The 27,335-nt window shown below is 44.1% G+C and overlaps 1 protein-coding gene across 11 annotated transcripts in view; it reads right to left on the bottom strand.

Moving 5' to 3' along the window:
* The window catches only part of PRDM16 (PR/SET domain 16), a 433,577-nt gene that overhangs the window by 266,679 nt on the left and 139,563 nt on the right, over nucleotides 1-27,335 (bottom strand). The window contains exon 2 of one of the 11 annotated variants that reach the window (XM_033156415.1): nucleotides 16,869-16,920. The exons of 9 other annotated variants lie outside the window; for them this stretch is intronic. The gene's annotated coding sequence lies outside the window, so the exon portion shown is untranslated. Of the gene's footprint in view, nucleotides 1-11,820; nucleotides 11,906-16,868; nucleotides 16,921-27,335 lie in introns of those variants that run through there. One more of the 11 variants, XM_033156417.1, reaches the window with a different exon arrangement.

Genomic DNA, 27,335 nt, shown 5'->3' with positions numbered 1-27,335 from the left:
AAGCTCAACAACTTGGGGGTCTTCCTAAAAAAAAAAAAGCTCACCCCAAATTTTGGGGTGTCCTGGTATTTTACTTTTTGAAAAATGGCAACTCTGTGTCATGTTTTTTGTGCTTTTACATTTTATCCTGTGAACTGCCCTAAGATCTGTGGGTATAGGGTGGTGTATAAATTCACTAAATAATGATTTTAGAAATGCTAGCTGAAGATTCTGTTGATTCTATCAACCACTGACATCGTTGGAAGAGATAGAAAGGACCAAGCTTTGCATGTGGAAGGTCCCAGCATCTCCAAGTAAGGGTGGGAAATGTCCCCTTCCTGAAACCCTGGAGAGCCTCTGCCAGTCAGTGTAGACCAAGGGCCAGAGAATAAGGGTAAGGCTAGGGATGAATTTGAGCAAATGAACACATGGGGACAGAGTGCTACATTTACTATTCCCCTCTTATATTTCTATGCATTTTAGCAAAGCAAAAGCCATGCAAATATCAGCTTTGCAGGCCAAGATGTGTGCATCTGAATGAACTATGTAAGGTCATGTTTATTTTTTGCAAGCAAGGGCAATTCCTGAGTCACAAGCAGTTCACCTTTGCAAACTTACTGGGGAAAGTACATATTCCTTTACTGAGGACAGTTGTTCAAAAAAAAATATGCCTCCCTCTCTCTCTCTCCATCTCCCCCAACAATGTTATAGTCCTACCATGTTCCTGAAGTATAACCATGCCACCCGCAGTTCAGGCTTGGCCACAGACGCCATTCAAAATCCATGTCTGGATCTGGTTCAGTGAGTTGCTCAAAAGGAGGTGAACAGCCAACCTGCCCTTGAAACCATGCCTCTCACTTTTATGCCCTGCTCAGCAAGCCATAGAGAACAGTTTCTCCTTGAACACAACAGCATCACCAGCATATGCACAACTGTACTCAGATATAGGGATAGGCGAACGTTTCCATTTTAGTTTATCTAAGTTACTTATCTTTGAAACAAAATAGAAAATTCTTTCCAGTAGCACCTTAGAGGCCAACTGAGTTTGTTCTTGGTATGAGCTTTCGTGTGCATGCACACTTCTTCAGATACACACCAATTTTCTATTTTGTTTCGACTATGGCAGACCAACACAGCTACCCACCTGTTACTTATCTGTAAGCTCGTTTCTCCACATCAGTGTGTGTGTGTGTGTGTGTGTGTGTGTGTGTGTGTGTGTGTTTTAATGAAAAGTCCTTGTGAAAATTCATCGGAATTTTAGTGTGGAAATACAGATAGGTAGGTAGGTACTGTAGGTAGCAATTTTGCCAAATATACACAGTTTCACAAAGCAATTTGCACTAATATAATGCATTCTGGTATGTTATCTTCACCAGCATATGTATTTATGTGCACACTTTACCCTGGTATATGCATTTTTGCAATCATTGCTGCAATGCACTCTATGTGGGACTGCCCTTGAGGTTAACCCAGAAGTTGCAACTAGTCCTGAATGTGGCGGCTCGACTGCTAACGTAGAAACTGAGTAGGTAAGTCAAAGGTTTGGTAAAGGACCTGGGCTACAGAACAGTCACTGAAAGGTACTGAGTTCAATGAATGCTGGGTTTCTGACCATGAATCTCATTTCATGCAATACAGCAGGTTGGGTTAATAAGCTGACGGGTAGGAATTTGCCAAAAAGAAACTGGGACCTAGCTAGCTAGATATACGACTGAAGTTAAACTCTTCTCTCCACTGCAGTGTACATATTACTCGATTAAAAAAAACAAAACCCTTCGCATCAGGAAGAAGGTTTGCCTGTGATTGAATCCTGGGTTACGGCAGGGTGGTGCAAATGTGCTGCTTGGTTTAATGGTTGCAGAAAAATAGATTCATAATCCGCTTACAAACAGAGCCCTTCAGGAACTATTTCAGATCTATTCTCTGCAGAGAAAACAAAAAGACCCAAACCTTTAAAAGTCATGTGGCTAAAACACTTATTTAATTTAGGAGCATTCAGAAGAGTAATTATGAGCCTACAAGTGGGTAGGGGTGTCTTTCATTTCTTCTTCCACTGATTTGTGCCTTCCGCTCACAAAAGCAGCAAAGAGCCGCAGCTGTTCCCCCCCTCATGCACTAAAGTTCTATGTTGTTTGGGAGCAGAGGGAGAGAAAAAACACCCCCAGAAAACATTCAAAAAAGGACATATGCAGAACAAACGTAAAATTGCAAGGGAGAGCAATTAGCTGAGTTAGTCAGAGTAAGTGACCACATCAAGGAACCAACAATGCGCCCGGTCGGGAGGGAGCATGGCACCCTCTGTTGCAAGGGAACTGTAGCACAGATGGAAGACGCTCAGCACCATACAGGAATGAACCGTGCACTGTGTCCTCTGTTGTTACTTTTAAAACACACACACACACACACACACACACACACACACACACAGGCTAAATACCCTTAATCTAGCAAAGTTGTTCTCCCTCCGCCCAGCCCCAAGAGCAATTAGGAAATTAGTGTGATTATTTTAGCAGGCTGCAAATTGCGACACTTAAAACCGGGTTGCAAAGGAAGGCTGTAATTCCGCAGTCACCCGTTACATCCCCTTTCTGCTCTTTCGCTTGCTTGCTTGTTTGTTTTGCTAAAATGCACAGAAAGAGAGGGAGGGGGGGAAAGAGCAACCTGTTTGATGAGCTTCTGAAGAAAAGTTAAAAATAATAATACAGTGGAAACCGCTAAATGTCTCTAGCTAGATTTCTGCGTTCTGTCGGATTCTCGAAGATGCTGGGTTGTCTGCAGCCAAGTTCTACACAGAGCAAACCCACTGAAATTAACGGACCTGTGTCTGTTATAGGACTAATATTAGATACAAACCACTGGAACTCCATCGCCTACCTCCACCCCTGTCTTGACACGGACAGGCCATTTCTGCTACTCAAGACAGTGGTGACAACCTGCACAAATGTGTTTAAAGCACTTTGAACGGTGGTAGAAGAATCCTGGGAACTGTAGTTTGTTAAGGGTGCTGAGAGACATCAGGAGACTCTTGTTCTCCTTCGCAGAACCATAACTCCTAGAATCCCCTAGGAAGAGGGATTGGCTTTCAAACCATTGTGAGAGCTGTCCTAGGCGGAGATGTTACCAGGGATTGACCCTGGTGTCTTCTGTATGCAAAAAAGTGGATGCTCTACCACTGAGCTACAGCTCTGTGATAGTGTGTTGCCCAATGAGCCTGGCAATGTAGAAAGGCACAGGTAGGGCTACGAGACCCAGACCAACAGTATATGTGAAGCTTTTAAATAAATAAATAAAACCCTTTCGTTTGTGGCAATTGGCTGGGTTGTTTCCCCTCCCCTTCCTCACTTTTTTTTTGGCGGGTTGGGGTAGGGTGGGGAGGACAAATTTACCTTTCCCCATCTCTGCCATCAGCTGCAGGCTCCCTGCTTTCTTTGTGCCGTATTCCCCTCCTCGCTCCCCGCACGCCCCCCTCCCCAGAATAACAATCCAACAACTGCCTCATTGTGGACTCTGGAGCAATGTGCGGGACTCCTAGCGAGAATATTAATGGCTGACCTCTGATGTAATCGGGGGAGGGGAGGCAGGGAAATAGCACCCGACCGAAATTGCAGTTTTCACTTCAGCGTGGAAAGGCATTTTTTTGTGCTGCCGAATAGGAGCAGAGCAGTTATAACAGCAGGGCTCGACTTTTAAGGAATGAATCTTTCATCCCTTTTATATTCTCAAAACGGGGCCTCTGGCCTCTAAGAAATATTCCCCTCCTTTTCTTTTGAGGCCTCATAAACGCTTATTCTGAAAATCATTGCTTTGGATCACTAAAGGGATAGGAAGGAGGATTTTTTGTTTTGTTTTGTGCATTCCGGGGCGAATGCATCTATCGCTTATGAACGTTTCCTTCAGCGAGAGAGAAAGAGAGAAAGAGAGCAAAAGGGGGGGAGAGAGGGCAATCTTGCTTACGCAAACATGCCCCCAGAAACAAGCCTTTCAGAGGCATTATACGCCATAATCCCGAAAATACTTGTGGTTGCAGTAAATGTTTCTCCTCTGGGTATTAGCAAGTCAAATTATTTTCCACTCTATGATTAGCCCCCTTTGCACTTATGAAACAGGGATTCCAACCAGGCTGAGTTTAAGAGCAGAGTGAGACCATCGAAGGGGAACTTGACATGACAAGCTGCCCGACTCCTGAGCAGTATCGCAGGTTCTTTTCATCGCTGTTCCCCCTGTACTTAAAGGGTGCCTAGAGGGTTGTGCAGCAACCTGCTTGAGAAATATCACTTCTCAAAACCAAACCTCTACAGCAATGACAAAAACCAACAGCTCCACCTGCTTCTCTGACCTTAACATTTCACGTGGTGTCAACTCCTGTCCCAAGTGTAATCCGCTTTCAGAGTTGGAATCAGGGGTTGGCATCATTGGCTGTCTGGTGGCGTCCACACGCTATCAGGGAAACAGAGGTATCTACCTTATACCAAGTCAGACCATTGGTCTATCTAGCTCACTACTGCCTAGATGATCTTGGGTCACAAATAGCCCCAGTTCTACCTTGCATTTGGGACCTTCTGCATGCAAATCAGGTTCTCCACCACAGAGCTATGGGCCTTCCCCACTGACAGCCTCCAGAGCCTCTTGGCCCTGCTCTTCCTCCAGAGAAGCGGACACGGGGCAATGGATTCAAACTCCAAGAAAGAAGATTCCACCTAAACATTAGGAAGAACTTCCTGACAGTGAGAGCTGTTTGGCAGTGGAATTTGCTACCAAGGAGTGTGGTGGAGTCTCCTTCTTTGGAGGTCTTTAAGCAGAGGCTTGACAGCCATCTGTCAGGAATGCTTTGATGGTGTTTCCTGCTTGGCAGGGGGTTGGACTGGATGGCCCTTGTGGTCTCTTCCAACTCTATGATTCTATGATTCCTTCTCCTCTCTGTTGCCTCCAAGGTGAGCCCAAGACACTTTGCGGCCTGAGGAGAGGGCACCACTACCCCTATAGCATGCGCAGGACTAGTATGGTCCAAAGACTGGTGACAGGATGGCATCCTCCACCACATCTGAAGCCTCTTCTCATTGAGGTGTGTAAAATGATGCATGGTGTAGAGAGATTGGATAGGGAGAATACTAGGACCCAATGCGGCCATACAATGAACCTGAATAGCAAGAGACAAAGAGCAGACACAAAAGGAAGCACTTCTTCACATATGGATTTCCCTCCTACTGGATGTAGCGATGGTCACCAACTTGCATGGCTTCAAAAGAAGATTGGACAAATTAAGTGAGAATAAGGCTATCAATGGCTATAATGATGCCTACGGTCTACCGGAATTAAGATTGCTGGAAGAAATATCAACAACCTCAGATATGCTGATGATACAACCTTGATGGCAGAAAGTGAGGAGGAATTAAAGAAACTTTTAATGAGGGTGAAAGAGGGGAGCGCAAAATATGGTCTGAAGCTCAACATAAAAAAAAAAACTATCAACAACCACTGGTCCCATCACCTCCTGCCAAACAGAAGGGGAAGAAATGGAGGCAGTGAGAGATTTTACTTTCTTGGGCTCCATGATCACTGCAGATGGTGACTGCAGTCACGAAATGAAAAGACGCCTGCTTCTTGGGAGAAAAGCAAAGACAAACCTAGAAAGCATCTTTAAAAAGCAGAGACATCACCTTGCTGACAAAAGTCCGTATAATTAAAGCTATGGTTTTCCCAGTAGTGATGTATGGAAGTGAGAGCTGGACCACAAAGAAGGCTGATCACCAAAGAATTGATGCTTTTGAATTATGGTGCTGGAGGAGAGTCTTGAGAGTCCCATGGACTGCAAGAAGATCAAACCTATCCATTCTGAAGGAAATCAGCCCTGAGTGCTCACTGGAAGGACAGATCCTGAAGCTGAGGCTCCAATACTTTGGCCACCTCATGAGAAGAGAAGACTCCCTGGAAAAGACCCTGATGTTGGGAAAGATGAAGGGAACAAGGAGAAGGGGACACCAGAGGACGAGTTGGTTGGACAGTGTTCTCAAAGCTACCAATATGAGTCTGACCAAACTGTGGGAGGCAGTGGAAGACAGGAGTGTCTGGCCTGCTCTGGTCCATGGGGTCACAAAAAGTCAGACACGACTAAATGACTAAACAACAACAGTCTACCTCCGCTGTTGGAGGCAGTATCCCGGTTGCTTGGAATTGCTGGTAGGGAGAGTTGCTGTTCCACTCAGGTCCTGCTCATGGGCTTCCCAAAGGCATGTAGTTGGTCACTGTGAGGACAGGATGCTGGACTAGATGGGCCATCGACTTGATTCAGCAGACTCTTATTATGTTCTTATTCTCTGGAAGGTCCCCACTCAGGATTGGGTCACTTAAACAAAAGGCCCTCCAGACATCATTTTCATTTTGTATCCATGACGAGTTTTGCTCACGATGGTTTGGGAACAGTTATATTCCACTTTCAATACTGATGGTGTCAAGAAAAGTCTTGTGGCAGACATACCGCTTTGTTCCCCATCCGTGCATGTCCTATAACTTCCTGTTGAAATTCTGCAACTTTTCATGCTGCGAACGTTCTGGTGTTTGTTTGTTTTTTATCCCACTTATGGTGCAAAAGTGCTGCTCCAGATGGCAATAATGCAGGGACACTGGAGAAGCATCACAGAGCAACTCGTAGAGTGGATTGATATGTTGACGGTCCAGTATCCACCACAAATGCACTATTGCTTGCAACAGTGACATGTTGCTGAATGCAGCAGCAGCAGCAGCAGCAGTCTGTATGAGCCCAATGCCATGCTTTGGCGCAATGTATTTTAATTACGTGTGGATATTTAATATTTGATTTTATACTCATAAAACACCGAGAAGCCGTTTTCAGCATGTTAAGTGGCATATAAATTAAATAATGACGATGCTTTGCACTAAAGGCTAAGTATGATGACTGTGGGTGATTGCATTTTGGGGTCATGCCACCGAGAGCTTAGGATCTGGCCTGTAGCAGTTTTGTGAAATTCCGTCACATTATGTGTTTTGCCTGACACATGGCAGCCCTCCAAGGCTCAGATTTGGCAGACAGCTGGAGAACTGGATGTTCACAAGAAAGAAAGAAAAAGAGGGAAAGTAAGGGGGGCAGGGGGGAAAGGGAAAAGGGAAAAGGGTCGTTTTTACTTGGGCATAAAGTAGCAACCGACTCTCTGGGCTGCACAACCCTGACAGGCAGGAAGAGGATCCCCCCCTGGGGGGGGGAAGTTGTTGGCTTAGGAATCGTATGGAGGGAGGTGGGGAGACAGAGAGAAGGTGTGGGGAGTACAGACAGCCTGCAAAGGCAGAGAGAAGAATTGCTGGTTCTTGTTTATGAAAGGCAAAGTGTAACATTTTGGACTAAGGAAGTGAACTTCTGAAAAGAAGCAGTACATAACAGAGGCAGGTAAGACCGGGAGGCATAGCAGTGAGTTTCACTCATCTGCACCCACCCCAAAGACAATTCAACTCAACATTGCTGAAGGGTTGCCATCTATTACCCATCATGCTCTCCGCTCCATATATTTGAACTGAAAGTTTACAGCCCAAATAGACAGCTGCTAGCAACATTTATGATAACGACATCGACATTGATATCTATCTACCACCTAGGGACGCGGGTGGCGCTGTGGGTTAAACCACAGAGTCTACGGCTTGCAGATCAGAAGGTCGGTGGTTTGAATCCCTGTGACGGGGTGAGCTCCCCTTCCTTGGTCCCAGCTCCTGCCCACCTAGCATTTTGAAAGCACGTCAAAGTGCAAGTAGATAAATTTGTACCGCTCCAGCGGGAAGGTAAACGGCGTTTCCATGCGCTGCTCTAGTTCGCCAGAAGCGGCTTTGTCATGCTGGCCACATGACCCAGAAGCTGTACGCCGGCTCCCTCGGCCAGTAACACGAGATAAGCGCCACAACCCCAGAGTCGGACACGACTGGTCCTAATGGTCAGGGTATCATCTATTTATCAATCTATCTAATCTGTCTGTCTATCTATACAAGTATTAATAATAATGCTGCTTATGAAGGCAGCTGAGAAGCTGCACATGACTGATTCTTCTTCTTCTTCTTCTTCTTCTTCTTCTTCTTCTTCTTCTTCTTCTTCTTCTTCTCCTCCTTCTTCTTCTGTCTAACCCTTACAGTTCTGAACGTGGCATTTATCCTGCGACAGAGGCCAATGCAGAGAAAGGAAAACCACAGCAGAAAGAAAAACTACAGCATTTTGCAAAGCAAATTACAATTGTTACAAAAGTCAGTAAGTGGTCCACCAAGACCCTTGGCAATATTCAGGTGGATCTAGGAGAAGCACTGGTTTTTTTTGTTGTTTTTTTTGTTTTGTTTTTACGGCTTTCAGGGATGTAAATTCTTTCCTTTGTAACTTAATGGAACAAACCCAAAGTCAGGGGTCATAGACTTCTCTCTCGCTTGGACACAAATCATTTTGGATGAGGGCTGAGCACACCAGGAGGAAAAAAAAAAAGCACGGAACATTTCACACCTTTTGCAAAACAGTGGGGGGAATAGTGAATTGTGTCCTGTTCTTGGTTTCCAAGTGGGGCAGAGGGTTGCAGCAGGCAGCTGCTTCTGTCTAAGCAATCACTCCAAAATGCTTCCAGGCGGGGAGGGAAACCTGGTTCAGAGCCGCACAGAACTATAAAGAGAACATATTTGGAGAATACACTTAAGGGAAGGGCAGAGACTTGGTCAAATCTGTCAATTTCAGCGTGGCTTATTTTTCACTTTCTCGTTTTTCCAATCTTAAGTTCAGCTCTCCACATTCCTGCATCTAATTGTTGTTCAAAGTCCTTGTGAAAATTTGCCAGTATTTTAGCCCGTATTTTCCATAATACACACACTTCCCCCCACCACAAGCAATTCTCCTTACTATAATTCATTTTTGTATGCATTTTCGTGAATGCACGTTTACACACCCTTTCCACGAATACACATGCATTTTCTTCTTGCACGCATCGCTTGATCAGAAAACTGCACTGCGAAGTCCAGAGAAACGTGACTTTCCAGGGATAGCTGTGTTTCAGTTCAAGAACAGCTTTGTAAAGTGAAAATTAGGTCGCATCGCATTAACATCCAAACTGAGCCAGCTTTCCCCTTCTCTCTAGAAGAAACTACATGCAGCTGTAGGCAGTGCTGTGAGCATGCTGCTTAAGTAAGAAAAATCTGAACAAAGGAAGCCAAAAATTCTGCAATGAGAAATTCTTTATTCTGCAATCCATGCTCATTACGCCAGAATTAAACTCAACTGTGTGATTCCACGAACTCTGAATCATTTATCTGATTATTTTTTTTACAGCTTTGGGTATCTTGCTTTTGAATGCCATGGGGTGACCTTGGGCCAGTCACAGCCTCTGAGCCTCACCTACCTTGCAGAGTTGTTGTGGGGATTAAATGAGGATGCTTGGTTGTATGCGACAACAGCAAGTAGAACGTTACATGCACAGAAATGGAAAGAAGAGAAGGTGCCAGCAAAGGAAGAGTGGCTTCTGAAAGCAATGGACTATGCAGAAATGGCAAAACTGACAGCGAAGTTATGAAATCAGAACGGTGGATATATTTTATGGAAGAATGGAGGCTTTTCGTGAACTATATTATTATTATTATTATTATTATTATTATTATTATTATTATTATTATTATTTTAAATAACAACCAAATGAAATTGTGGGCAGGATTTGAGATAAAAGCAGTGGAAGAAAAAGGATTAAATTATTGCAATTAATTTTTTTTTGCAATAGGTAAAGATACAACACAGTAGAAAATGTTGGAATAAGAACATGGTGGAGGTGAGGGTGGGAAGTCAAGTTATGTAACAATGTATTTGATTTGAAGGTTATTGTGAAAATGTGATACACACACACACACACACACACACACACTTGACCACTGAGCCACAGACCTTCCCCGTGTGCACTGTGTGATCACTTAGCATTAATGTGTCTGCATTTACATGGATGTCTGCTAGGGATGGCGTGTACGCATTTGCACCCTTGGAGACTTAACTTCAAATATCCAGAGAAAAGGGACTGGGACCCTGAAGAAGAACAAAAATGCTAGCAGCATTCATTAGCAAAAAGGAACAAAGGAACAAAGGACCAATCCAATGACAAATCTGAGGACATTTGGATCAAATCAAAGGTCCAGCTAGTCCAGCACCCTGTTCTCACAATGGTGAACCAGACACCATTGGTAAGCCCAGAAGCAGGACCCGAGTGCACTAGTGTCCTCCCAGGAACAAGTATTCAGAGGCATGTTGCCTAATCAGTGGAGAGAGAAGATGGACATCATAGCTTATAGCCAGGCTTCCTCAACCTCGGCCCTCCAGATGTTTCTGGCCTACAACTCCCATGATCCCTAGCTAGCAGGACCAGTGGTCAGGGATGATGGGAATTGTAGTCCCAAAACATCTGGAGGGCCGAGGTTGAAGAAGCCTGGCTTATAGCCATTGTTAATTTCATCCCCTGTACAGGGGGTGGAGGACCTGTGGTCCTCCAGATGTTGCTGCACAGCAACTCACATAGTCTCTGACCATTGGCCATGCTGGCAGTGGTGGTTATGGGAGACGGGAATCCAAAAGCACCCAGGGGGTTGCAGGTTCCCCAGTCCTGCTCTGTATGAAGAAGAAGAACCCTGCTGGATGAGACCAATTGCCACCTAGTCCAGCATCCTGTTTTTACATTGGCCAACCAGATGACTATTAGAAACCCATGTGGAATTGTGGGTGGTGCCCATTGGGACTGATAGGAAGGCAGGGAGGCCAACAGTAAGTGGCACCAGGGCCAACGACAGCTGGAGCACACTCCTTGTAGTTTTGTCCCCATTCTCCTCCATGCTGTGATCCACAAGGGCAGCACTGAGACTAAGGAGGAGAAAGCTGCCAGCCTGGGCCAGCCCTAGGACTAATGATAAACAGGAAGGCAGGCCAGTGGGGTCTGGTTCAGGGCAGACTAAGGTTTGTGGGGCAAGTGCCCCCATTTGACTGAAAAGTCCCACTTTCACTGTTCTCAAGAGGCACCTGAGTGTAACAGCAAAATAAAAGCAGGGATGGAAAGTTGGTCAATGGCGAGAGCTGGAGTGCATGTGGGAATTTGGCTGGTCTGATGCACTGTTGAAATAACAGAATGCCTACCAATTTCATGTCAATTGGACAGAAACAGCCAGAGCTACAGGCCGAAGTAAGCAGGATGGGTCTCCATTGAAATCCATGGGGGATAAAATCCAAAGGAAGGCAAGTGAAATGAAAGTGAATTGAGACCAGAATGGCATCAGTAACTAAAATGAAAAACATTTTTTTAAAAAATAAAATAAAATACAAACCCCTAAACTTTATTCAGATTCCACCATCCCCTGGCTTTGAATAAAATTATCTCAAGAAAGGGTTTTGAACACACAAGACCACAAGGAAAATAAAATCTGCAAAGGATTTTTTTTTTTTTACTCTGAAATCCATTTATAAAATTTATCCCACAACATTACGTAAAAGTGGGTTGTATGGATTTAAATGGGAGAGAGAGAGAGAGAGAGACTTAGAGAAGCAAGGGGAGGGGAGGCTCCACGTGCCTTCACTTTCTAAAGATTAAATTAAGGTATTTTCTTTTATTAAAAGGATTTCTGCTGGTGGAATGGAGACTAAAGCCTGTAACAATATTTCAAAGTGTTTTTAAATGCACATTTTTCCCCTAGTAAAAGCAGCAGGGAAAGTGTCCAAATACTTCTCTTCTAAATGCCAGTATTATATTTCTTGTGAAAGTTGAGTTCAGCCAGGCATAAAATATATTTCCGCACAGAAGTCTTATTAGAATCATTAACCAGAGGCTGCTGTCCAGAGCTAAGCATTACCTTTTCACTTGCTTAACCTTCTCTCGATGTCCAGGTTGTAGACATGCAAGATGTGTCAAAACCCGATAGGATTGGAAATTCAGCTTAACTCTCTCTCCACCCCCCTACCTGATTCTGGAAAATAACACTGGGGACATTTAGGGTGATTCCAGACTGTTGCTATTTTCAGATAGGATTCAATCACTTACCGCCAAACTCGGTTTGTGCAATTATAGTGCCGTGCGGCAAACCCACTTCCCCAAGAGATGAGGCTTTTTTTGTAATAAGAAAAGTGGTGGGAGAGTGTGGAAAACAAACAGAATTAATGCTAATCAAAGAGCCAATGTCGTCTAATCGCCCTGCAAACAGATCAGGGTGAATGCTCAATAAATAGGTTGTGTAGAAGTGCCCTTAATTTAGATCATTTAATCATGATAACAGGCTCCGATAAAACCTTAGATCTGAATGCAGTTTGGCAAAAGTATTAACAAGACAAATATGCTGCCATCGTACGCACACAGGCATGCGTGTGAGTCCCACTGAACGCAGTGGGATTTAGTTCGGTGGAAGCCTGGTTAGGATTGGCACAACACAGCATTCTGTTATTAATTTATTTTTTGCTTTGATTCTGAGTAAACATGGACAAGTGGAGTCCTCCAGGTGAAGTCCACTGGGATTTCAGCTGAAGGGAATTACAAGCTATTTGCTTTACAACTCAAGAAGAAGGGAAAGTCTGTGTGTGACTATTACTGTGGGAAATTAAGGAGCACTGCAAGTTGATTAGTAAACAGCAGCAGCAGCAACAACATAAATTAGGATGCATGCCTTCTGTTGGATAGATGGATGGGTTACTTTGTTAAAATATAGCCAGTTTGGATGCTTTGAGTACAGAGCAATTTTTCTGTGGGCTCTGAGATTTAATATTAAAAGATCAATTTGCATTTTTATTCTTGGGCCGCAGTTCCACTTCCCTGGAAGTAAACCTCATTGCGTTCAATGGGACTGACTTCCAAGCGGACATGCAGAGGACTGCACTGCAAGGCCGCCGTTGTCTGCACACTTACATGGGAGTAAATGCATTCAGACTCAGGAGAACTTTCTTCCAGATCACCATGTGCATGGAGTTACACGAGAAGTGTCCTAAGCAGTGGGTAATCCATCGTCTTTCCACTTCAGCCCCCCCCCCCCCCATTGCTATTTGAGGGCAAGAATGGCAGCCTAAATGGTTGCTGTAGGTAGGATGTCCTGTCATCCTTCTATAAAGTTGCTGTTTGGCACAATTATTACAGGCACAGGAGCCCTGTCCAGTTTTCCACCTGGAAACCGTAATGCTCAGATTCCTCTGAAGATCAGCTCCTGTTGCACTCATGTCCTGCTCGTGGGCTTCCTGACCAGGGATGGGGGGGAATTTCATTTCCTATCACATTTAAAGGCAAACCTACTTAATTCACGCTTCCTGAAAAAAGCTATCCATTGAAATCTGGAGTTCAGGGGGGCGGGGGCGGAAATGAATATCCTAGTGTGCATGTAAATTAATGTAATGTTACAATGCATGTAACAGGTTGAAAAAATGCATTGGCTTAGAGAAAATTGCTTTGCAAAAGCAAATTTGTATATTGTGTACTAAAATCCTGGTGAATTTTCAGGAGGATTTCTTTTTTAAAAAAATTGCAATTTGATGTGGAAACGTATAGATCTGAACTTAATATAACACTGCTTAGAAATTTGGGGTGTTAAGCAGTATATAAATACCTGAAATAAATAAATGATTGGGGAAATGAGAAACGGAGAGAAACCAGAATTGACAGACTAACCCATCCCTGTTCTCAGCAGAGGAACTGGCTGGCTACTGTGAGAACAGGATGCTGAACTCGATGTGCCTTTGGCCTGATCCAGCCCCTAGGCTCTTCTTCTGTTCAAATACTGCATGCAAGGAGGTTGACAGTTGGATGCAGTGCATATTATAATTTCTCCTCACCAGATTTTTCAAAAATGAAAATTGAATTATAAATTCAAGCAGCGTCATGGATTATATGTGTCAAAACAAAACTGTCAGAAAACTCCCTTCTGAGAAATTTCAGCTCAGATCATATGGAAAGAAAGAAAAATATTGCCAGTTCAGAAAAAGTCTAGAGATGTTCCCCAGAAAATTCCTTTTCCTGGGAAATTGCAGCTTAGATGTAGATTGCAAGTCTGAAATATATGTAGGGGAAATCTACACACACACACACACACACACACACACACACACACACCATAATATCACCTTCTCTTAAAGACTGAATGCCTTCTCCTGCTTCTTTTTGAGAAAGGAAAATATAAAACTATATTACTGTATTTGTTAAAATTGCTACAGGGACACAGGCACATATATTGGCAGATACAGATGCCCACTATGGGGAAGAAAGTTGATTCACTTCTCATTTAAAGATGAACCTACCTAATTCACGCTTTCCAACACAATACTTGAACCAAAACACAACAATCCTTCAAAATTCGCACTTTTCTGAATTCTGCTATGCAATTGTCCAACCAAATGATGTGTACAAAAAAAAAATGCATATATCAGGGTATAGCTTGCATAACAAGGCATGTATTCTTGAAAGTAACATACCAAAAATGCATTACGTTAGGCGAGATTGCTTTACGAAAATGTAGCTATCAGGAGGGATTCACACTAAAATGCTGGTGAATTTTCATAATAAAAACAACAACAACCAACTGACGTGGAAATGTAGAGAACTTAAGATTAGAGATATGAGACACTAAGAAATTGTCCAATTTCACCATCCCACAAACAATACAGAAACATACAATACACATAGCCTCGCTAGCAAAGGGCCACCAGTGGACTGTCAAAAAAGACTGACTTCTGAACAGTGGCTGAAGACAGATCAGCAGAGAGGAATGTCCGAAGTGGGAACTCACCCTCATTCAACCCTTACACCATGATGAAAATGGATGCTACGTAATAAATTATGGAGCTTTCTCATAGAAACGTTCATTAGCAATTTGGAGGAAACACACAAAAAAAAGGTTCAGAAATCGCACTGGGGTTTTTTTTTGGGGGGGGGGAGCATACACATATGAAGAGGAGAAGGAAGAAAATACAAAGAGAAATCGTGCTATTTTCTTTGGAAATGCTGCCATGTCAGCTTTGATAAAAGCATCGACAAAGTTTCCAGTTCAGCGAGAAGTTCTTTCAGGTGGAAATGTACGAAAATAATAGGAACGGGAAAGAAAAGAGAAAGAAACCGGGTGTGTGTGGGGGGGGGAGGATGGAGCCGGGGGCGGGGAGAGAAAAGATGCAACCTAGCTAAAATTTGGAAAATATTCCCAAAGGGATGGGATGTGGAGGCATCGAAATATTATATGAGCAAATTAGATTTCTCTCCCCTTTGGCCTTCCAAAGAAAGAAAGAAAGAAAGAAGAAAGCAAGAAAAATGGCAGATAGTGTAAAGTATGCCTTTGAATCCTGGCCCTCAAAACTCCAGGAGAAAAAGAAAAAGAAGAATAAAGAATTTGAAACTCTCCCCAAAGAGAGCCTGCATTGGGAATTCGCATCCCTGCCAAGCGCAGGCATTGCCTCTGTTGTCATTCCCTCATTGTCATTCTCCTCACTTGCGGTTCCCCGGGGTCCAGAGCAGGAGTCTTGGCGCTATTAACATAGTAGATTAATAGGGTGGGCTGGAGAGGGGGCTAAGGCATGTTCACAAACATGCTAAATATTAAAAATAATCGATAGCAACTTATATCTCCTAGAGGGCCCTGCACAAACATACCCCCCTGGCACTGGGTGAGAGAAGGGGAGTCAGCGGAGGTATCAAAACAGACCCCAGCAGCAAGAGGCAGTGCAGAATAAAAGGGGAGCTGGAGGATAAATGCTGGACAGAGGGCTGAGCCGTGAGGTGGATGTCAAAAGCAGAACTCTTTTACAAGAGGGAAGGGATGCATTTTAACCTAACAATGTGGGACAGATTTTTCCCCCCCTTCCCAGATCAACCACCCACCCCTGCTCGTTCCAACCTTACAATTCCACACACACACACACACACACACACACACACAAAACCACACACCATGTCTTAGAGGGGTGTGTAAAAGAAATTTGAGGCCATTTCTTCTCTCTCTCTCTCTCCCTCTCTCTCTCTCTCTCACACACACACACACGTACTGTTTGATACTTTCACTCACGGCTAACTCGCTTCATCCCTGACGTTAGGTTCAGCGGGAGTTTCTGGGCCCAAATTATCGCAGTGCTTTGACACCAAAATACGTTTTCAAGGGAGGCATTTCTCGAAGCTCACAGTTATTTGCAAAAAAAAAAAAAAAACCCAACCCATTTATATTCTCCTAATTCATCTCCTACCTACTCTGATGCCTCCCCCCCCCCCAAAAAAAAATCTCTTACCACAAAGCATTTTCAATTAGGGATACTGCTGGATTTGGGAGTTTTAGAAGAAGAAGAAAAGCAAGACATTTATTGACTGTAGCAAGTTGATTGCTCTAAAATGAATCGCCAAGAGCCGAGTTGTAGTGGTGGTTTTCCTTTAAAAGATCTTTGTGACCTAATCCCCAAACTAAGATACAGATATATATATATATTGGGGGGGGGGGGACACATTCAGAAATTCTGCGAAGCCACTGAATTTCTAACTTGTGCGATAGTTTTAATTGTGCAATGTGTGCCAAGTGGGGAGGGACCAGAGCTCAGTGGGAGAGACACCTACTTTGATATTTGCTAGCCTTGTCCATTAGGACTGGTGGGATGGAAAGCAGGGAGGTCAACAGCAGGTGGCGCCAGAGCCAATGGCAGGCAGAGCCAACTGGGGCTAAGCAGGAGGAAGATGGCAGTCAGTGCCATTCCTTGACTGGTTGTAAGGAAGAAGGCAACACAGGCTAGGACAGGCTGAGATTGGCGGGGCAGTGCCCAATTTGCCCTAATGAACCAAGCTCCACCGGTGGCAGGTGACAGGGCATGGAAAAGGAATTCTCTCTACCTCAAGGTGCTGAGCAGCCGCCACAAGTCAGAATAAAGAATGCCGGGCTAGTTGGACAAAAAGTCTGACCTGGTGTAAAGCAGGCTTCTACGTTCCATGTCTGCCCTTCAGATGTTCACCACTGAGAAAAACAGGGGAAACCCAAATGTCAGGATCAGATCATGACTTAACAAAAAAAAACAAAAAACTAAATTATGTCTGGAACTATCCGGGTGAATTTCCTAGCTCTATTATATTACAGAACAACCCTATCCATGTCTACTCAGAAGTAAGTCCCATTGCATCCAATGGGGCTTAGGTAAACGGACTCAGGATTTCAGCCTTATTAGTTGACACAACGCTACACGTGTCAACTCAGAAGGAAGCCAGTGCGCGTATAATAATGCTTAGTCCTGGATGCATTGGGAATGAGATTGGACCCTTAATTCAGTCTTAATTTGGCCGAAATTAAAGAGCACAGGGTAGCTGCCCCACGTCCGTGATCTGCTCTTCCCAGGGGAAACATGCCTGGTGCCATCACTGACTGTGTTTAGGTGCCAGGTTGAGACTTTATTTTATTCTGGTGGTTTAGTCAACATCTGCTGTGGTGCTAATGGGGAGGGGTAGGGTTTCTCCTTCTCACTGTATTGTTGAATCAGCATTTTATTAATTAGAAAATTGGAGTCCTTGGAGAATACAGGAAATAAAGTAGAAAGGTTGCAAGGACTCGGGCCAGGACGGCAATAAACAATGGTTTTCTCTATTTTTGTTGTTGAAAGTATAAAACAAATTCCAGTTACAACGATTGTTAACTCCAGGACAAGGCCCTGTTTTGTTTATTCTTCATCAGCTCTCGTTTCTTAGTTTTATGGTCAAAGTGTACCGAGTGTGTATACATGCATGGAGTGTGGACGAGTTATAGATGAAGGACCAGCACATCTCCCCCATCCATCCTTCTGGCTTTCTGCATGAGCTGACTTCTTGTCATACCCTGGCAAGTCAATGGGCTCCCGTTCTGTCCTGATTCAGTAGACTGCATCCAGAGATAAGCACACCTAAGGCCCCGTCTGCACTGTGCATTTAAACCAGTATCATACCACTTTAAGCAGACATGGTTTTCCCCAAAGAACTGAGAACCTTGGGAATTGTAGTCCGTTTAAGGGTGCTGAAAGTTGTTAGGAGGCCCCTTTGTAGCTCACATAGCCAGAATTCCCTGGAAAGTGGAGTTGCCTATTACACCACCCAGAATGGTAGCTCTGCGGATAGGGGTCCCCTAACAAACTGCAATTCCCAGAATCCTTTGGGAGAAGCCATGTCTGTTTAAAGTGGTATGACACCGCTTTCAATGTTGAGGGCGGATGAGGCCCTAGAGAGCTCCGGGAAACTGACTCCCAGTCCCTACAGCAGCCTCCCTCGACTCCCCCCAAAATGCTCCACTGAGGGTTGGAGGCCTATTCTGGATGGAAAAGACTGTGCCTAAAAATCATGCTCAGGGCCATGTGGAACTGGGATTGCAAGGTTACCAGTGGGTACACCGGGCAAACGGACATGGGAACATTCTCTTCCCTCCTATTTCAAATCAATTCAGTTTTAATTAGCTTTTTTGGGGGGTGGCGGCCAAGAAAAGCAAAGCACCCACCTGTTTCTAAGAGTTCTTTTCCAGCTCCTCGTCAATATTTCGTGTGCAGAAAACCCTAGAAACCCTCCATCAAGTTTTGTTTTATACTTCAGCCTTTTCCAACCTGCTGCTCACCCCATGATGTCATTGGACCAGCTAGGATGGCCAACAGCAGTGTGGGATGGTAGGAATTGACAACATTTAGAAAGGACCAGGTTGGGGTAGGCTGGCAGAGAGGACTGCAAAAATGTGAGCGTTTTCTCTATGGATGTTGTTTTTGGAGGAGGGCTCTTGCCTTTAGAACCAAAGATTGGCTTTTGCCACCAAGTCTGCCTAAAGCAGACATAGGGACATAGGAAGCTGCCTGATGCTGTCAGACCAGTGCTCCATCTAGCTCAGTATAGCTGACCCTGGCTGGCAGCAGCTCTGGAGGAGAAGCCAGGCATTGAACCTGGGAGTTCCATATGCAAAAATTCAAGATCAATTTGAAGCTCATTGGGGGGGCGGGGGGAGAGAGCCATGGTAAGATTTTAAATTCTGCACTGAAAATGACACTTGAGCGAAGTTTGGCGGTCCTTTCCAAGAGAGCATGTGTGAATGACTTTTGAGGAAATCTAAGCACTCCCACCGCCACAAAACTTGACAAGTCTAGCAAAGGTCCTCTGGTGGGTTTCACCCAATCTTAACTGGAATGCAGAGTAGTTTTAAGTCCATGACCTACATCTTCTGATGGGACACATCTGGTGTGTGCGACCAAGGTTAGGACATGCACCCAAGGTTTGGTTGACCTTCACTAGGCTTTAGTGTGATGGGCCCTGATCTGTGGAACTCCCTGCCTGTAGAAGTTAGGCAGGAACCACCCCTGCCTTCTTTTAGATGTATCGTAAAATGTACTTTTTATACATAATACTTTTTTTTGTTCTTGCTTGTAAACAACAGGTACGTATTGCTCATTTCCCCCTACATTTTCCTCTTGCTGCTTTGTTGGTTTTGGTTTTTTTTAAAAAAAAAGTTTTAAATATACTAATTGATTTATTTAATTGTAAGTTGTCTCGTAAGCCACGTTGGTACATTTTACAAAAGTGTGAATCATAAATATTCAAATAAATAAAAATGATAAATAACATACTTAACGCTAGCAATAATAACAGCAATAACGATACCATCGCCATCTACTGTTAGGAGGTACCCGGAGAACCTGGCTCTGTTTAAAACTAGTGCATTATTCTAAAAAGGATTATTTATATGCAAAAGGCTCCAGGGACTCTTCAGGGCCTACTGCATCCCCTTATTTCCTCATTGCTTTAATATTGCCTCGGGCTGGGTGGGATGAAATGGCTAGCAAAGACGCCGTAATTTTGATCAGAGCATGTTCCTTGGGGTGGGGGGAGGGTGGGGGGGGGAGAAAAGAGGCTCTTTGTTTCAAAGAAATGTGATTTGGCCTTTTCCCTCTTTCCCTCTGTTGTTTGGTTAATATACTACTTCCAGTTGCCCTGGGGCTAGGAAAGGTATTCCATGGAATGGCTGAAATCTCTGTGCTCCCCCCACCAATACCCTTCCTGACACACACACACACACACACACACACACACACACACTTCCCCCCACCACCCTAAATCTTAACTGACTTCTTTCCTCAACTCATGGCTAAGCACCACCTAAGCCGACAGTAGGAACTTGAGATTTGATTTCACCTTTTAACTCTCCAACAACGGAATACCCTTTCGCCCCACCCCAAAATGGAATAAGTGAGCACACAAAGATAGAAAACCATGCTAGTCCTACTCAGAGTAGACCCACTGGAATTAATGAGCACAGCTAACTTGGGCTCATTCATTTCAGTGAGTCTCTTGTGAGCAGGGTATAGCTGGACACAACTCATAGGAAACTGGCTAATACCTGGGCATACCCTCCCACATTTATCTGATGATGATGATGATGATAATAATAATAATAATAATAATAATAATAATAATAATAATAATAATAATAATAATAATAATACTTTTATTATTTATACCCCACCCATCTGACTGGGTTGCCCCGCCACTCTGGGTGGCTTTCAACATTTATAAAAACAATAAAACATTAAACATTTTTTAAAAAAGAACTTCCCTATATAAGGCTGCCTTCAGATGTCTTCTAAAGGTTGTATAGTTACTTATCTCCTTAGCTTGAGGGGGTCGCATAACTCCATACCCTCCAACATTTGTCCGATGAAAACAGGGACATCCTAAGGGAAAGTGGGACATTCTGGGATCAAATCAGAAACTGGGATGGCTTCTGTAAATCTGAGACTGTGTCCCTTGAAAATATGGGCACTTGGAGGGTCTGAGATTGCTGTGCCTCTTGCCGATTTGCCACTGGGCCATTTTCAAGGTACTTGTGTTAATTCACAAAGCCCTAAACAACTTGAGCTCAATGTACTGCAAGGAACATCCACCTTGATCGCTAAGACCCTCTGTACTTCTGGTAGTTCCTCATGACATTGAAGGTCCATTATGCCTTCAGTAGGGACTGAGCAGACTCTGTCCTGCAGAAATCCCAGTAGAGGTTTGTCAGAAACCACCGGCCCCTTCTTTCAGATGTCTTTGAGAAACTTAATTAAGACAGGCTTTCGCAATATGAATTTTCGCTTTTAACCAACCAGTATTTGTCGATGTTTCATTATAGCTTTGTACGTTGCATGCCACGTTGTCATGCTTTTTTTTTTTTAAATGAAGGTGCAGGTTATAACTACTTTAATTAATAAATAGTAAAACAAATTGGACAAGTTCCTTGGTAAAGATGGGATGAAGGCAACAAACCCCGTGAAAGTGAAGTTCTGGCTGTGAAACTGAATTGCATTCAAAGGAGGGCGAATGCCACTCCAAGGAGCCAACACAAACAGCTGCAAATATAACCTGGCAAAGTTGCTGCAGATCTCTAGTTTTGTATGGAGGGTGTGAAGAACTGGAATAGATGGGGGAAAATAAATATCTTTATGGGATCCTGCAATTGGTAGACACCCACAGCACCCTGGACTAAAGAATAGCCGACTGGCTGCAATGTCTGCCTTGTTGATCCTATCAGGGAAAGGGTATGTAGAGTTGCATCCAGCTACACTATACTCAGAGTAGACCTATTGAAATTAATGGAGCTAAGTTAGTCAGCTTCATTAATTTCAATGGTTCTCCGCTGAGTACCCTAGAACTGGACACAATCTATAGAGTCTTTTTTTCAAAGCTGCCCAGGGAGGCATGTCTGGTGGATACTAAAGTCTGCCCCCCCACCCCCCACCACTAAAATAATCAATTGTAAAAAATACTGAGATGGAAAGAGGAAGTGGAATATGAAATGTTGAAGAAAAGGCAGGAACGTGAGAGGCAAGTGGAGCCTCTGAGAAAGCAAATATCAGCTCTTAGTGGGCTCACTTGTCCAAGCTCCTTGTCAAGTCTGATGGTACAACTCATGTGACACATAACCACCAAGGAGCACCTAGTACATTTCAGTCGGTTTTCTCCAACTCAGTTTTCTTCAGAGTAGACCGTTTAAATTCATGGCCCTAAGTCACCCATAGCATTGGATACAACCTAATATTTAAAGCAGAACCAGGACTGGGAAATGAACTGCAGAGCTCCATGAATGGAAGAAGAAGAAGAAGAAGAAGAAGAAGAAGAAGAAGAAGAAGAAGAAGAAGAAGAAGAAGAAGAAGAGGCTTTGCTTCAAGAAGGGAATGGGGCCACAAGAGAGAGAAAGGGCGACTTTAGTTAGCTGTGTTAAGAAGATGCCTCCTAATAAAATGGGGAAAATATATAAGTAATCTTTGAAAAGAAGGATTTTTGGCTTGGGCGTAGGAAGTAATAGAACAGTTATTTATTTAGATGTGTTCCACTGCTATGATCTAGTGCAAGTCTATTCCTTTCCTGCCTCCCAGGTATGAATAAGCTTCTTGTGAGGTTGAGGGGAGGGGCTTATTTAGACAGGATCCACCCCTTTTGTTTAATCCTGTCAAAGTGAGAGAAAGCAGTGATATTCCCAGGCAGATCTTGTGGGATTTTACCCATGAATAGGATACTGGTAGAAGGTTGTTCAGGCGAGCGGGTACCATGGTTCTGAGCGGGGAATGATTTGCAATTAATCTGGTTCCGTGCGATTCACCACAATGAGGTGCAACTATGATTTTGGAGGCCGAAGACATTGCCCGCTGCTCCAGGCTAAGTGTTTCAGATGCACACAAGTGTTTGGAAAGGTGACAATATCTACAAAAACGACACAGGAAGCCATACATAAGAAAATAAGATGAGTCCTGCTGGATCAGGCAAAGGGCCAGACTAGGGCTAGACAGATATGCCTAGATCAGTTCCTCACTCACATTTACAGTCTCCAGCTCACTTCACCCACTTTCTTGCATCAATTTGCATTTTTTAATAAAAAAAATAATAAACAAGGTTGACTTAAATATTCATATGCACATTTCTCCTAGCATGCCCATTTGGGAACATAATTCCACTTAAAATGTACAGCTTTGCAAACGATTTCCCCTAAAATGATGCAATTTGCATTATTTGTTTGTTTGTTTGGGAGATTTACACACAATAGTGCCTTGGAGTGATTTGGAATCACTCACACACACACACACACACACACACACACACACAGAGCTATCTGAACTTTCCCCTTTTGTACACAATTTTTGAAAGAGAAAAGCATCACAAAAGAGCGTGAGTTTGCAGGATAGTTGTGTTTCTGTTATTTATATTGTTTGGAAAGTGTGTTTCCATGCCTCTGCCCCTCATCCTTAGACCAGACTACAGGTAATTCTAGTTTCTAACAGTTGTTGAAGACCTACGGTTGATTGTATGGTGGCCAACACTGGATTAACTTCTGGCGGCACAGGAGAACCAGATAAGGGGGTTGACGACGCTCAAAACTCACATACTCCTCCCCAAAGAAAACTACTTAAAATTAGATCATTTTACAATGTTTGCATTTCTCACTTCCGTAGCTCTTTGCCACCTCAATAACTATCCACACCTCTGCGCGTACAACACACAGAGAAGCTGTTTGTTGTGGGGAAAGCAACCTGGGATATGCCTGCGCTACAAATCTAAACATGTTTCAGGTTGATTTAATAGCCAGGCCTCAAATTGTGGAAGTTTTAGAAATGGCTGCTCTACAATGGGGGACAGTGGTCAGCTGCAAGAAGCCTGTGCCCAGATTATAACTATAATTCCCAGGACTATTTCAGCGAAGCCACAACAGTTCCCGGCTTTAAATCTGGCACCGCTGCCATTCCTTTAAACTGCATGTTATCGAGTCAGTTTGCATGGTCCAAATCTTCATGATCCAAGATCTTCTTTGAACGGGATCAGTTCAGCCAGCTAATGAAGTGCTCTCTGCTAATTAACAGAGTTGGTGCACGGACTGCATCAAAGTTGGGTGCATTGGCACCTGCAAGATGCAAAAGCATTTGAAAGCAACAGCCTGGTATTTCTCTCTCCCTCCCCTTTTCCCCTCCCCCCAAACCCACACCTCTCCCTCTCTCATATTTCAAACCTTTTCAGCTTTCTAGATCCCCCCCCCTGCTTCCCTTTCCCCCATTTAAAGAACACCGGCACATTTGAGAAAATAGCTCAGACCAAATTCCCCTGCACATGCCACGTTCTATTGCAACAGTAATAAAGATGTTTATAGTTTTAACCATCAAATAAAGTGCTTAATTCCGTAGAGCTTGTGTCCCCCCCCCTCCATCCGCTCAGGCCATTCAACGGCTTCATTTAGCAGACCGGCATTTAAAAGGGGAGGGGGGGGAGGAAAAAAAATTCATTAATTTTTATTAACAGGGAGAGCCATTTGTTCCCTGTGACAATATTTGACTTGTCGAAATGATTTTTCACCTCTGCCATGAGGTGCGCGCTCCGTCCATACATCACCCGATTACTCCGAGAGCAGACGGAGTTGCAGTCATTAGCTAGTGAATTAACGACAATCCACAGCACTATTAATCACACTGACAAAAGCGTTAGCTGGCTGCTGACCCGAGCGCAGCTCTGGGACGCAAGCCGTAAGAGGGGAGTGTGAAAATGCCTAGGAAAGAAGGGGGTTTTCCCTGCCTCCCCACCCCACCCCTGCTATGGAGGAAAAGGAATTTATTTCGTTCGTTTATTTTGGTGTTGTTGTTTTTTTAAGTAAAATCGGCGAACGGAAGGGTTGCACCTGCCGTGAGATTGCTACAAAGGTGATAACAGAAAGTGGGTTGGGCAGATTCCTATGGCTTCGTCCCTTTGCAATGCAGAACCTCCGCAACCTTGGCGAAGGATTGGCAAAGGCTGCTATCTAATAATAATAATAATAATAATAATAATAATAATAATAATAATAATTTATTTGTACCCTGCCCATCTGGCTGGGTCTCCCCAGCCACTCTGGGCGGCTTCCAACAAATATTAAAATACATTAAAATATCACTGATTAAAAACTTCCCTAAACAGGGCTGCCTTCAGGTATTTGTGTCCCTGCTTCACTTCCAAGGGACTACAGGAATTAGCACCGGGTGCAAGCTTTGGCTTCCTCAGAATCGCAGTTTTCAATAAAAAATAAATAAAGTTCCCCGTCCCAACGGCCTAGCAAAGGTGGTTTTGGTCTGTTTGTTTGCCCACTTGTCTGTCTGTCCCCAGCTTATTTCACACGTTTGCAGCCAGACGGTTCTCCGCAAAATACAGGCAGCGATAAAATTGTTTGTGTGGAAGGTCAAATCAAACTGCCGCTGGAAAGGTGCAATGAAAAGCAGGTCTTTGACTGGTGTTAAGAAGCAGAACAAGAACAGGCGGGTCCTTATACGATGTGCCACCTACGCACCTTGGCCGCCAACCACCTTGCCTCAGATGGCGGATGGCGTAGGCAGTCCCAGAAATGGGGGGCTAGGAGGGGAAGTGTCCCCCAGATGCAGAACATAGGCAAATAGAGGTGGGAAGGGGTGTTGATTGTGGCCGCCATGCCCGAAGCCATATGGAGCTTCAAAGGTATGTTTTGAATTGTGCTCACTGGGTGACCTCGGGCCAGTCGCCATCTCTCCGCCCAACCTACCTCGCAGGGTCATTGTGAGGATAACGTGGAGAGGAAAGGTCAGGATACAGGAGCAAAAATGCCTCAAATAAATAAGGCAGCTTTTTTATCTGCCAAGCATTCTGAACCTATAACTTGATGCACACAAAGGCCAGGCTGGGGAGGGTGGGAGGAGGAATTCAATTTTGTTTGCATTCTAAGGAGAAAATGTACTTAATTCCCGAGCGAATACATGAATGGAAACACAATTGCCCTTGAAATCTGCCTTTCTCGGAATTTTATGCTGCAGTTCTGCAACCAACCAACATGTACAAATCACATCATCCTAAGGGAAAGTGTGCATTATTATTATTATTATTTTAATGCATACGGTAGCAAGCAAGACATGCACAGCACAACGCGTTATATTTGGCGGAAACTTTGTTACAAAAATGTGCCTATTAGTCAAAACTGCATGCAGGAGGGTGTGTATTAAGAGGATATTTGAGCCAAAATGCTTCTGCCTTCCATGCAGCTAAAGGACTTCTGCCTTCCGTGGAGCTAAAGGAGATTTTGTTAGGAGGGAAAGCAGCAGTTCTTCAACCCTCTTGCACAGGATTTGATCAGCTCCTTTACAGGTCAAGCATATTTTCTTTTGCTCTACGGAATAATTTTCTGATCTGTTTCTAGTTACTTGCTTTTATCGGTTTAATTCTCCTTTTTTTAAAAAAAAAGATAGAAAGAACGAAAGAAAAGGGGGGGGGGGGAGTCGGCGCCGCAAGGGAAGTTAGGTTCGGAAATCCATGATTTCCTGTCAGCTAACTTGAATCAGCCAAACAGGAGGCAAAGTGATATTCTCCTTTAATGCCGTTACTTAATATATAGCAATAAGCTGGGGTTTAAAGCAGGTTTTGGACACAGCTCCACTGGGGAACCTGTTGCTGTGCAAACGCTGTTGAAATGAATGGGCAGAGTGGTGCTGGTGGTGGGGGGGATTGTTCACCGCATGTGCCCACCTTGAAACGTTTGCCTCGGGCTTGCATTCACAGCAACACTTGATACTTTCCACCGTTCAGAGATTTCAATAGGGACATGTCTTGTGTGTTTAGAGAACACACAAAGATTCATAGACTCATAAACCCAAGGATTCATTGGGACTTAGGAAACTGCAGAGTCAGATCCTTGGTCCATCTAGCTCAGTACTGCCTGCACTGACTGGCAGTAGCTCTCCAGAATTCCGGACAGGGAACATTCCCAGCCGTGTTTGGAGATGCCAGGGATTGAACCTGAGACTTTCTGCACGCAAACCTGGTGCTGTACCACTAAGCTATGACTCTCTCCCTGCAGGAGGATTGTCCCTTCTCCCAGCTGGACATTACAGTCGTACCTTGGTTGACGAACGCCTTGGTACTCGGATGTTTTGGCTCCCGAACGCCGCAAACCCAGTAGTGAGTGTCCAGTTTGTGAACGTTCTTTGGAACCCGAACATCCAATGGGGCTTCTGTGGCTTCTAATTGGCTGCATGAGTTTCCTGCAGCCAATTGGAAACTGCACCTTGGTTTCCAAATGTTTGGAAAGTCGAATGGACTTCTGGAATGGATTCCATTCGACTTCAGAGGTACCACTGTACTGCTCTCTGCCCGCTGTACGTTAAACTGACCATAGCAGCTTGCTCTAAAAAAGGAAGACGTAAACAAAGGACGTTTAATAGAATGTTTCACTTCAGAACAGTACTTCTTAGAGGCTCTGGGTTGTATTCAACATTACTCAAGGTAGACCCATTGAAGTTAGAGGGTGATAAACTGAAGCCTGTTAATGGCTGCGCAACCTCATGTTCCACTCTTACGGGTCCAAATGGGAAATCTTAGAATCACAGAATTGGAGAGTTGGAAGAGACCCCAAGGTACGTCTAG

This window comes from Lacerta agilis, chromosome 8 (genome assembly GCF_009819535.1).
Source record: "Lacerta agilis isolate rLacAgi1 chromosome 8, rLacAgi1.pri, whole genome shotgun sequence".
NCBI lineage: Eukaryota > Metazoa > Chordata > Lepidosauria > Squamata > Lacertidae > Lacerta > Lacerta agilis.
Note: the sequence above shows the minus strand (reverse complement) of the source record. Positions and strands in the feature narration are given on the sequence as shown.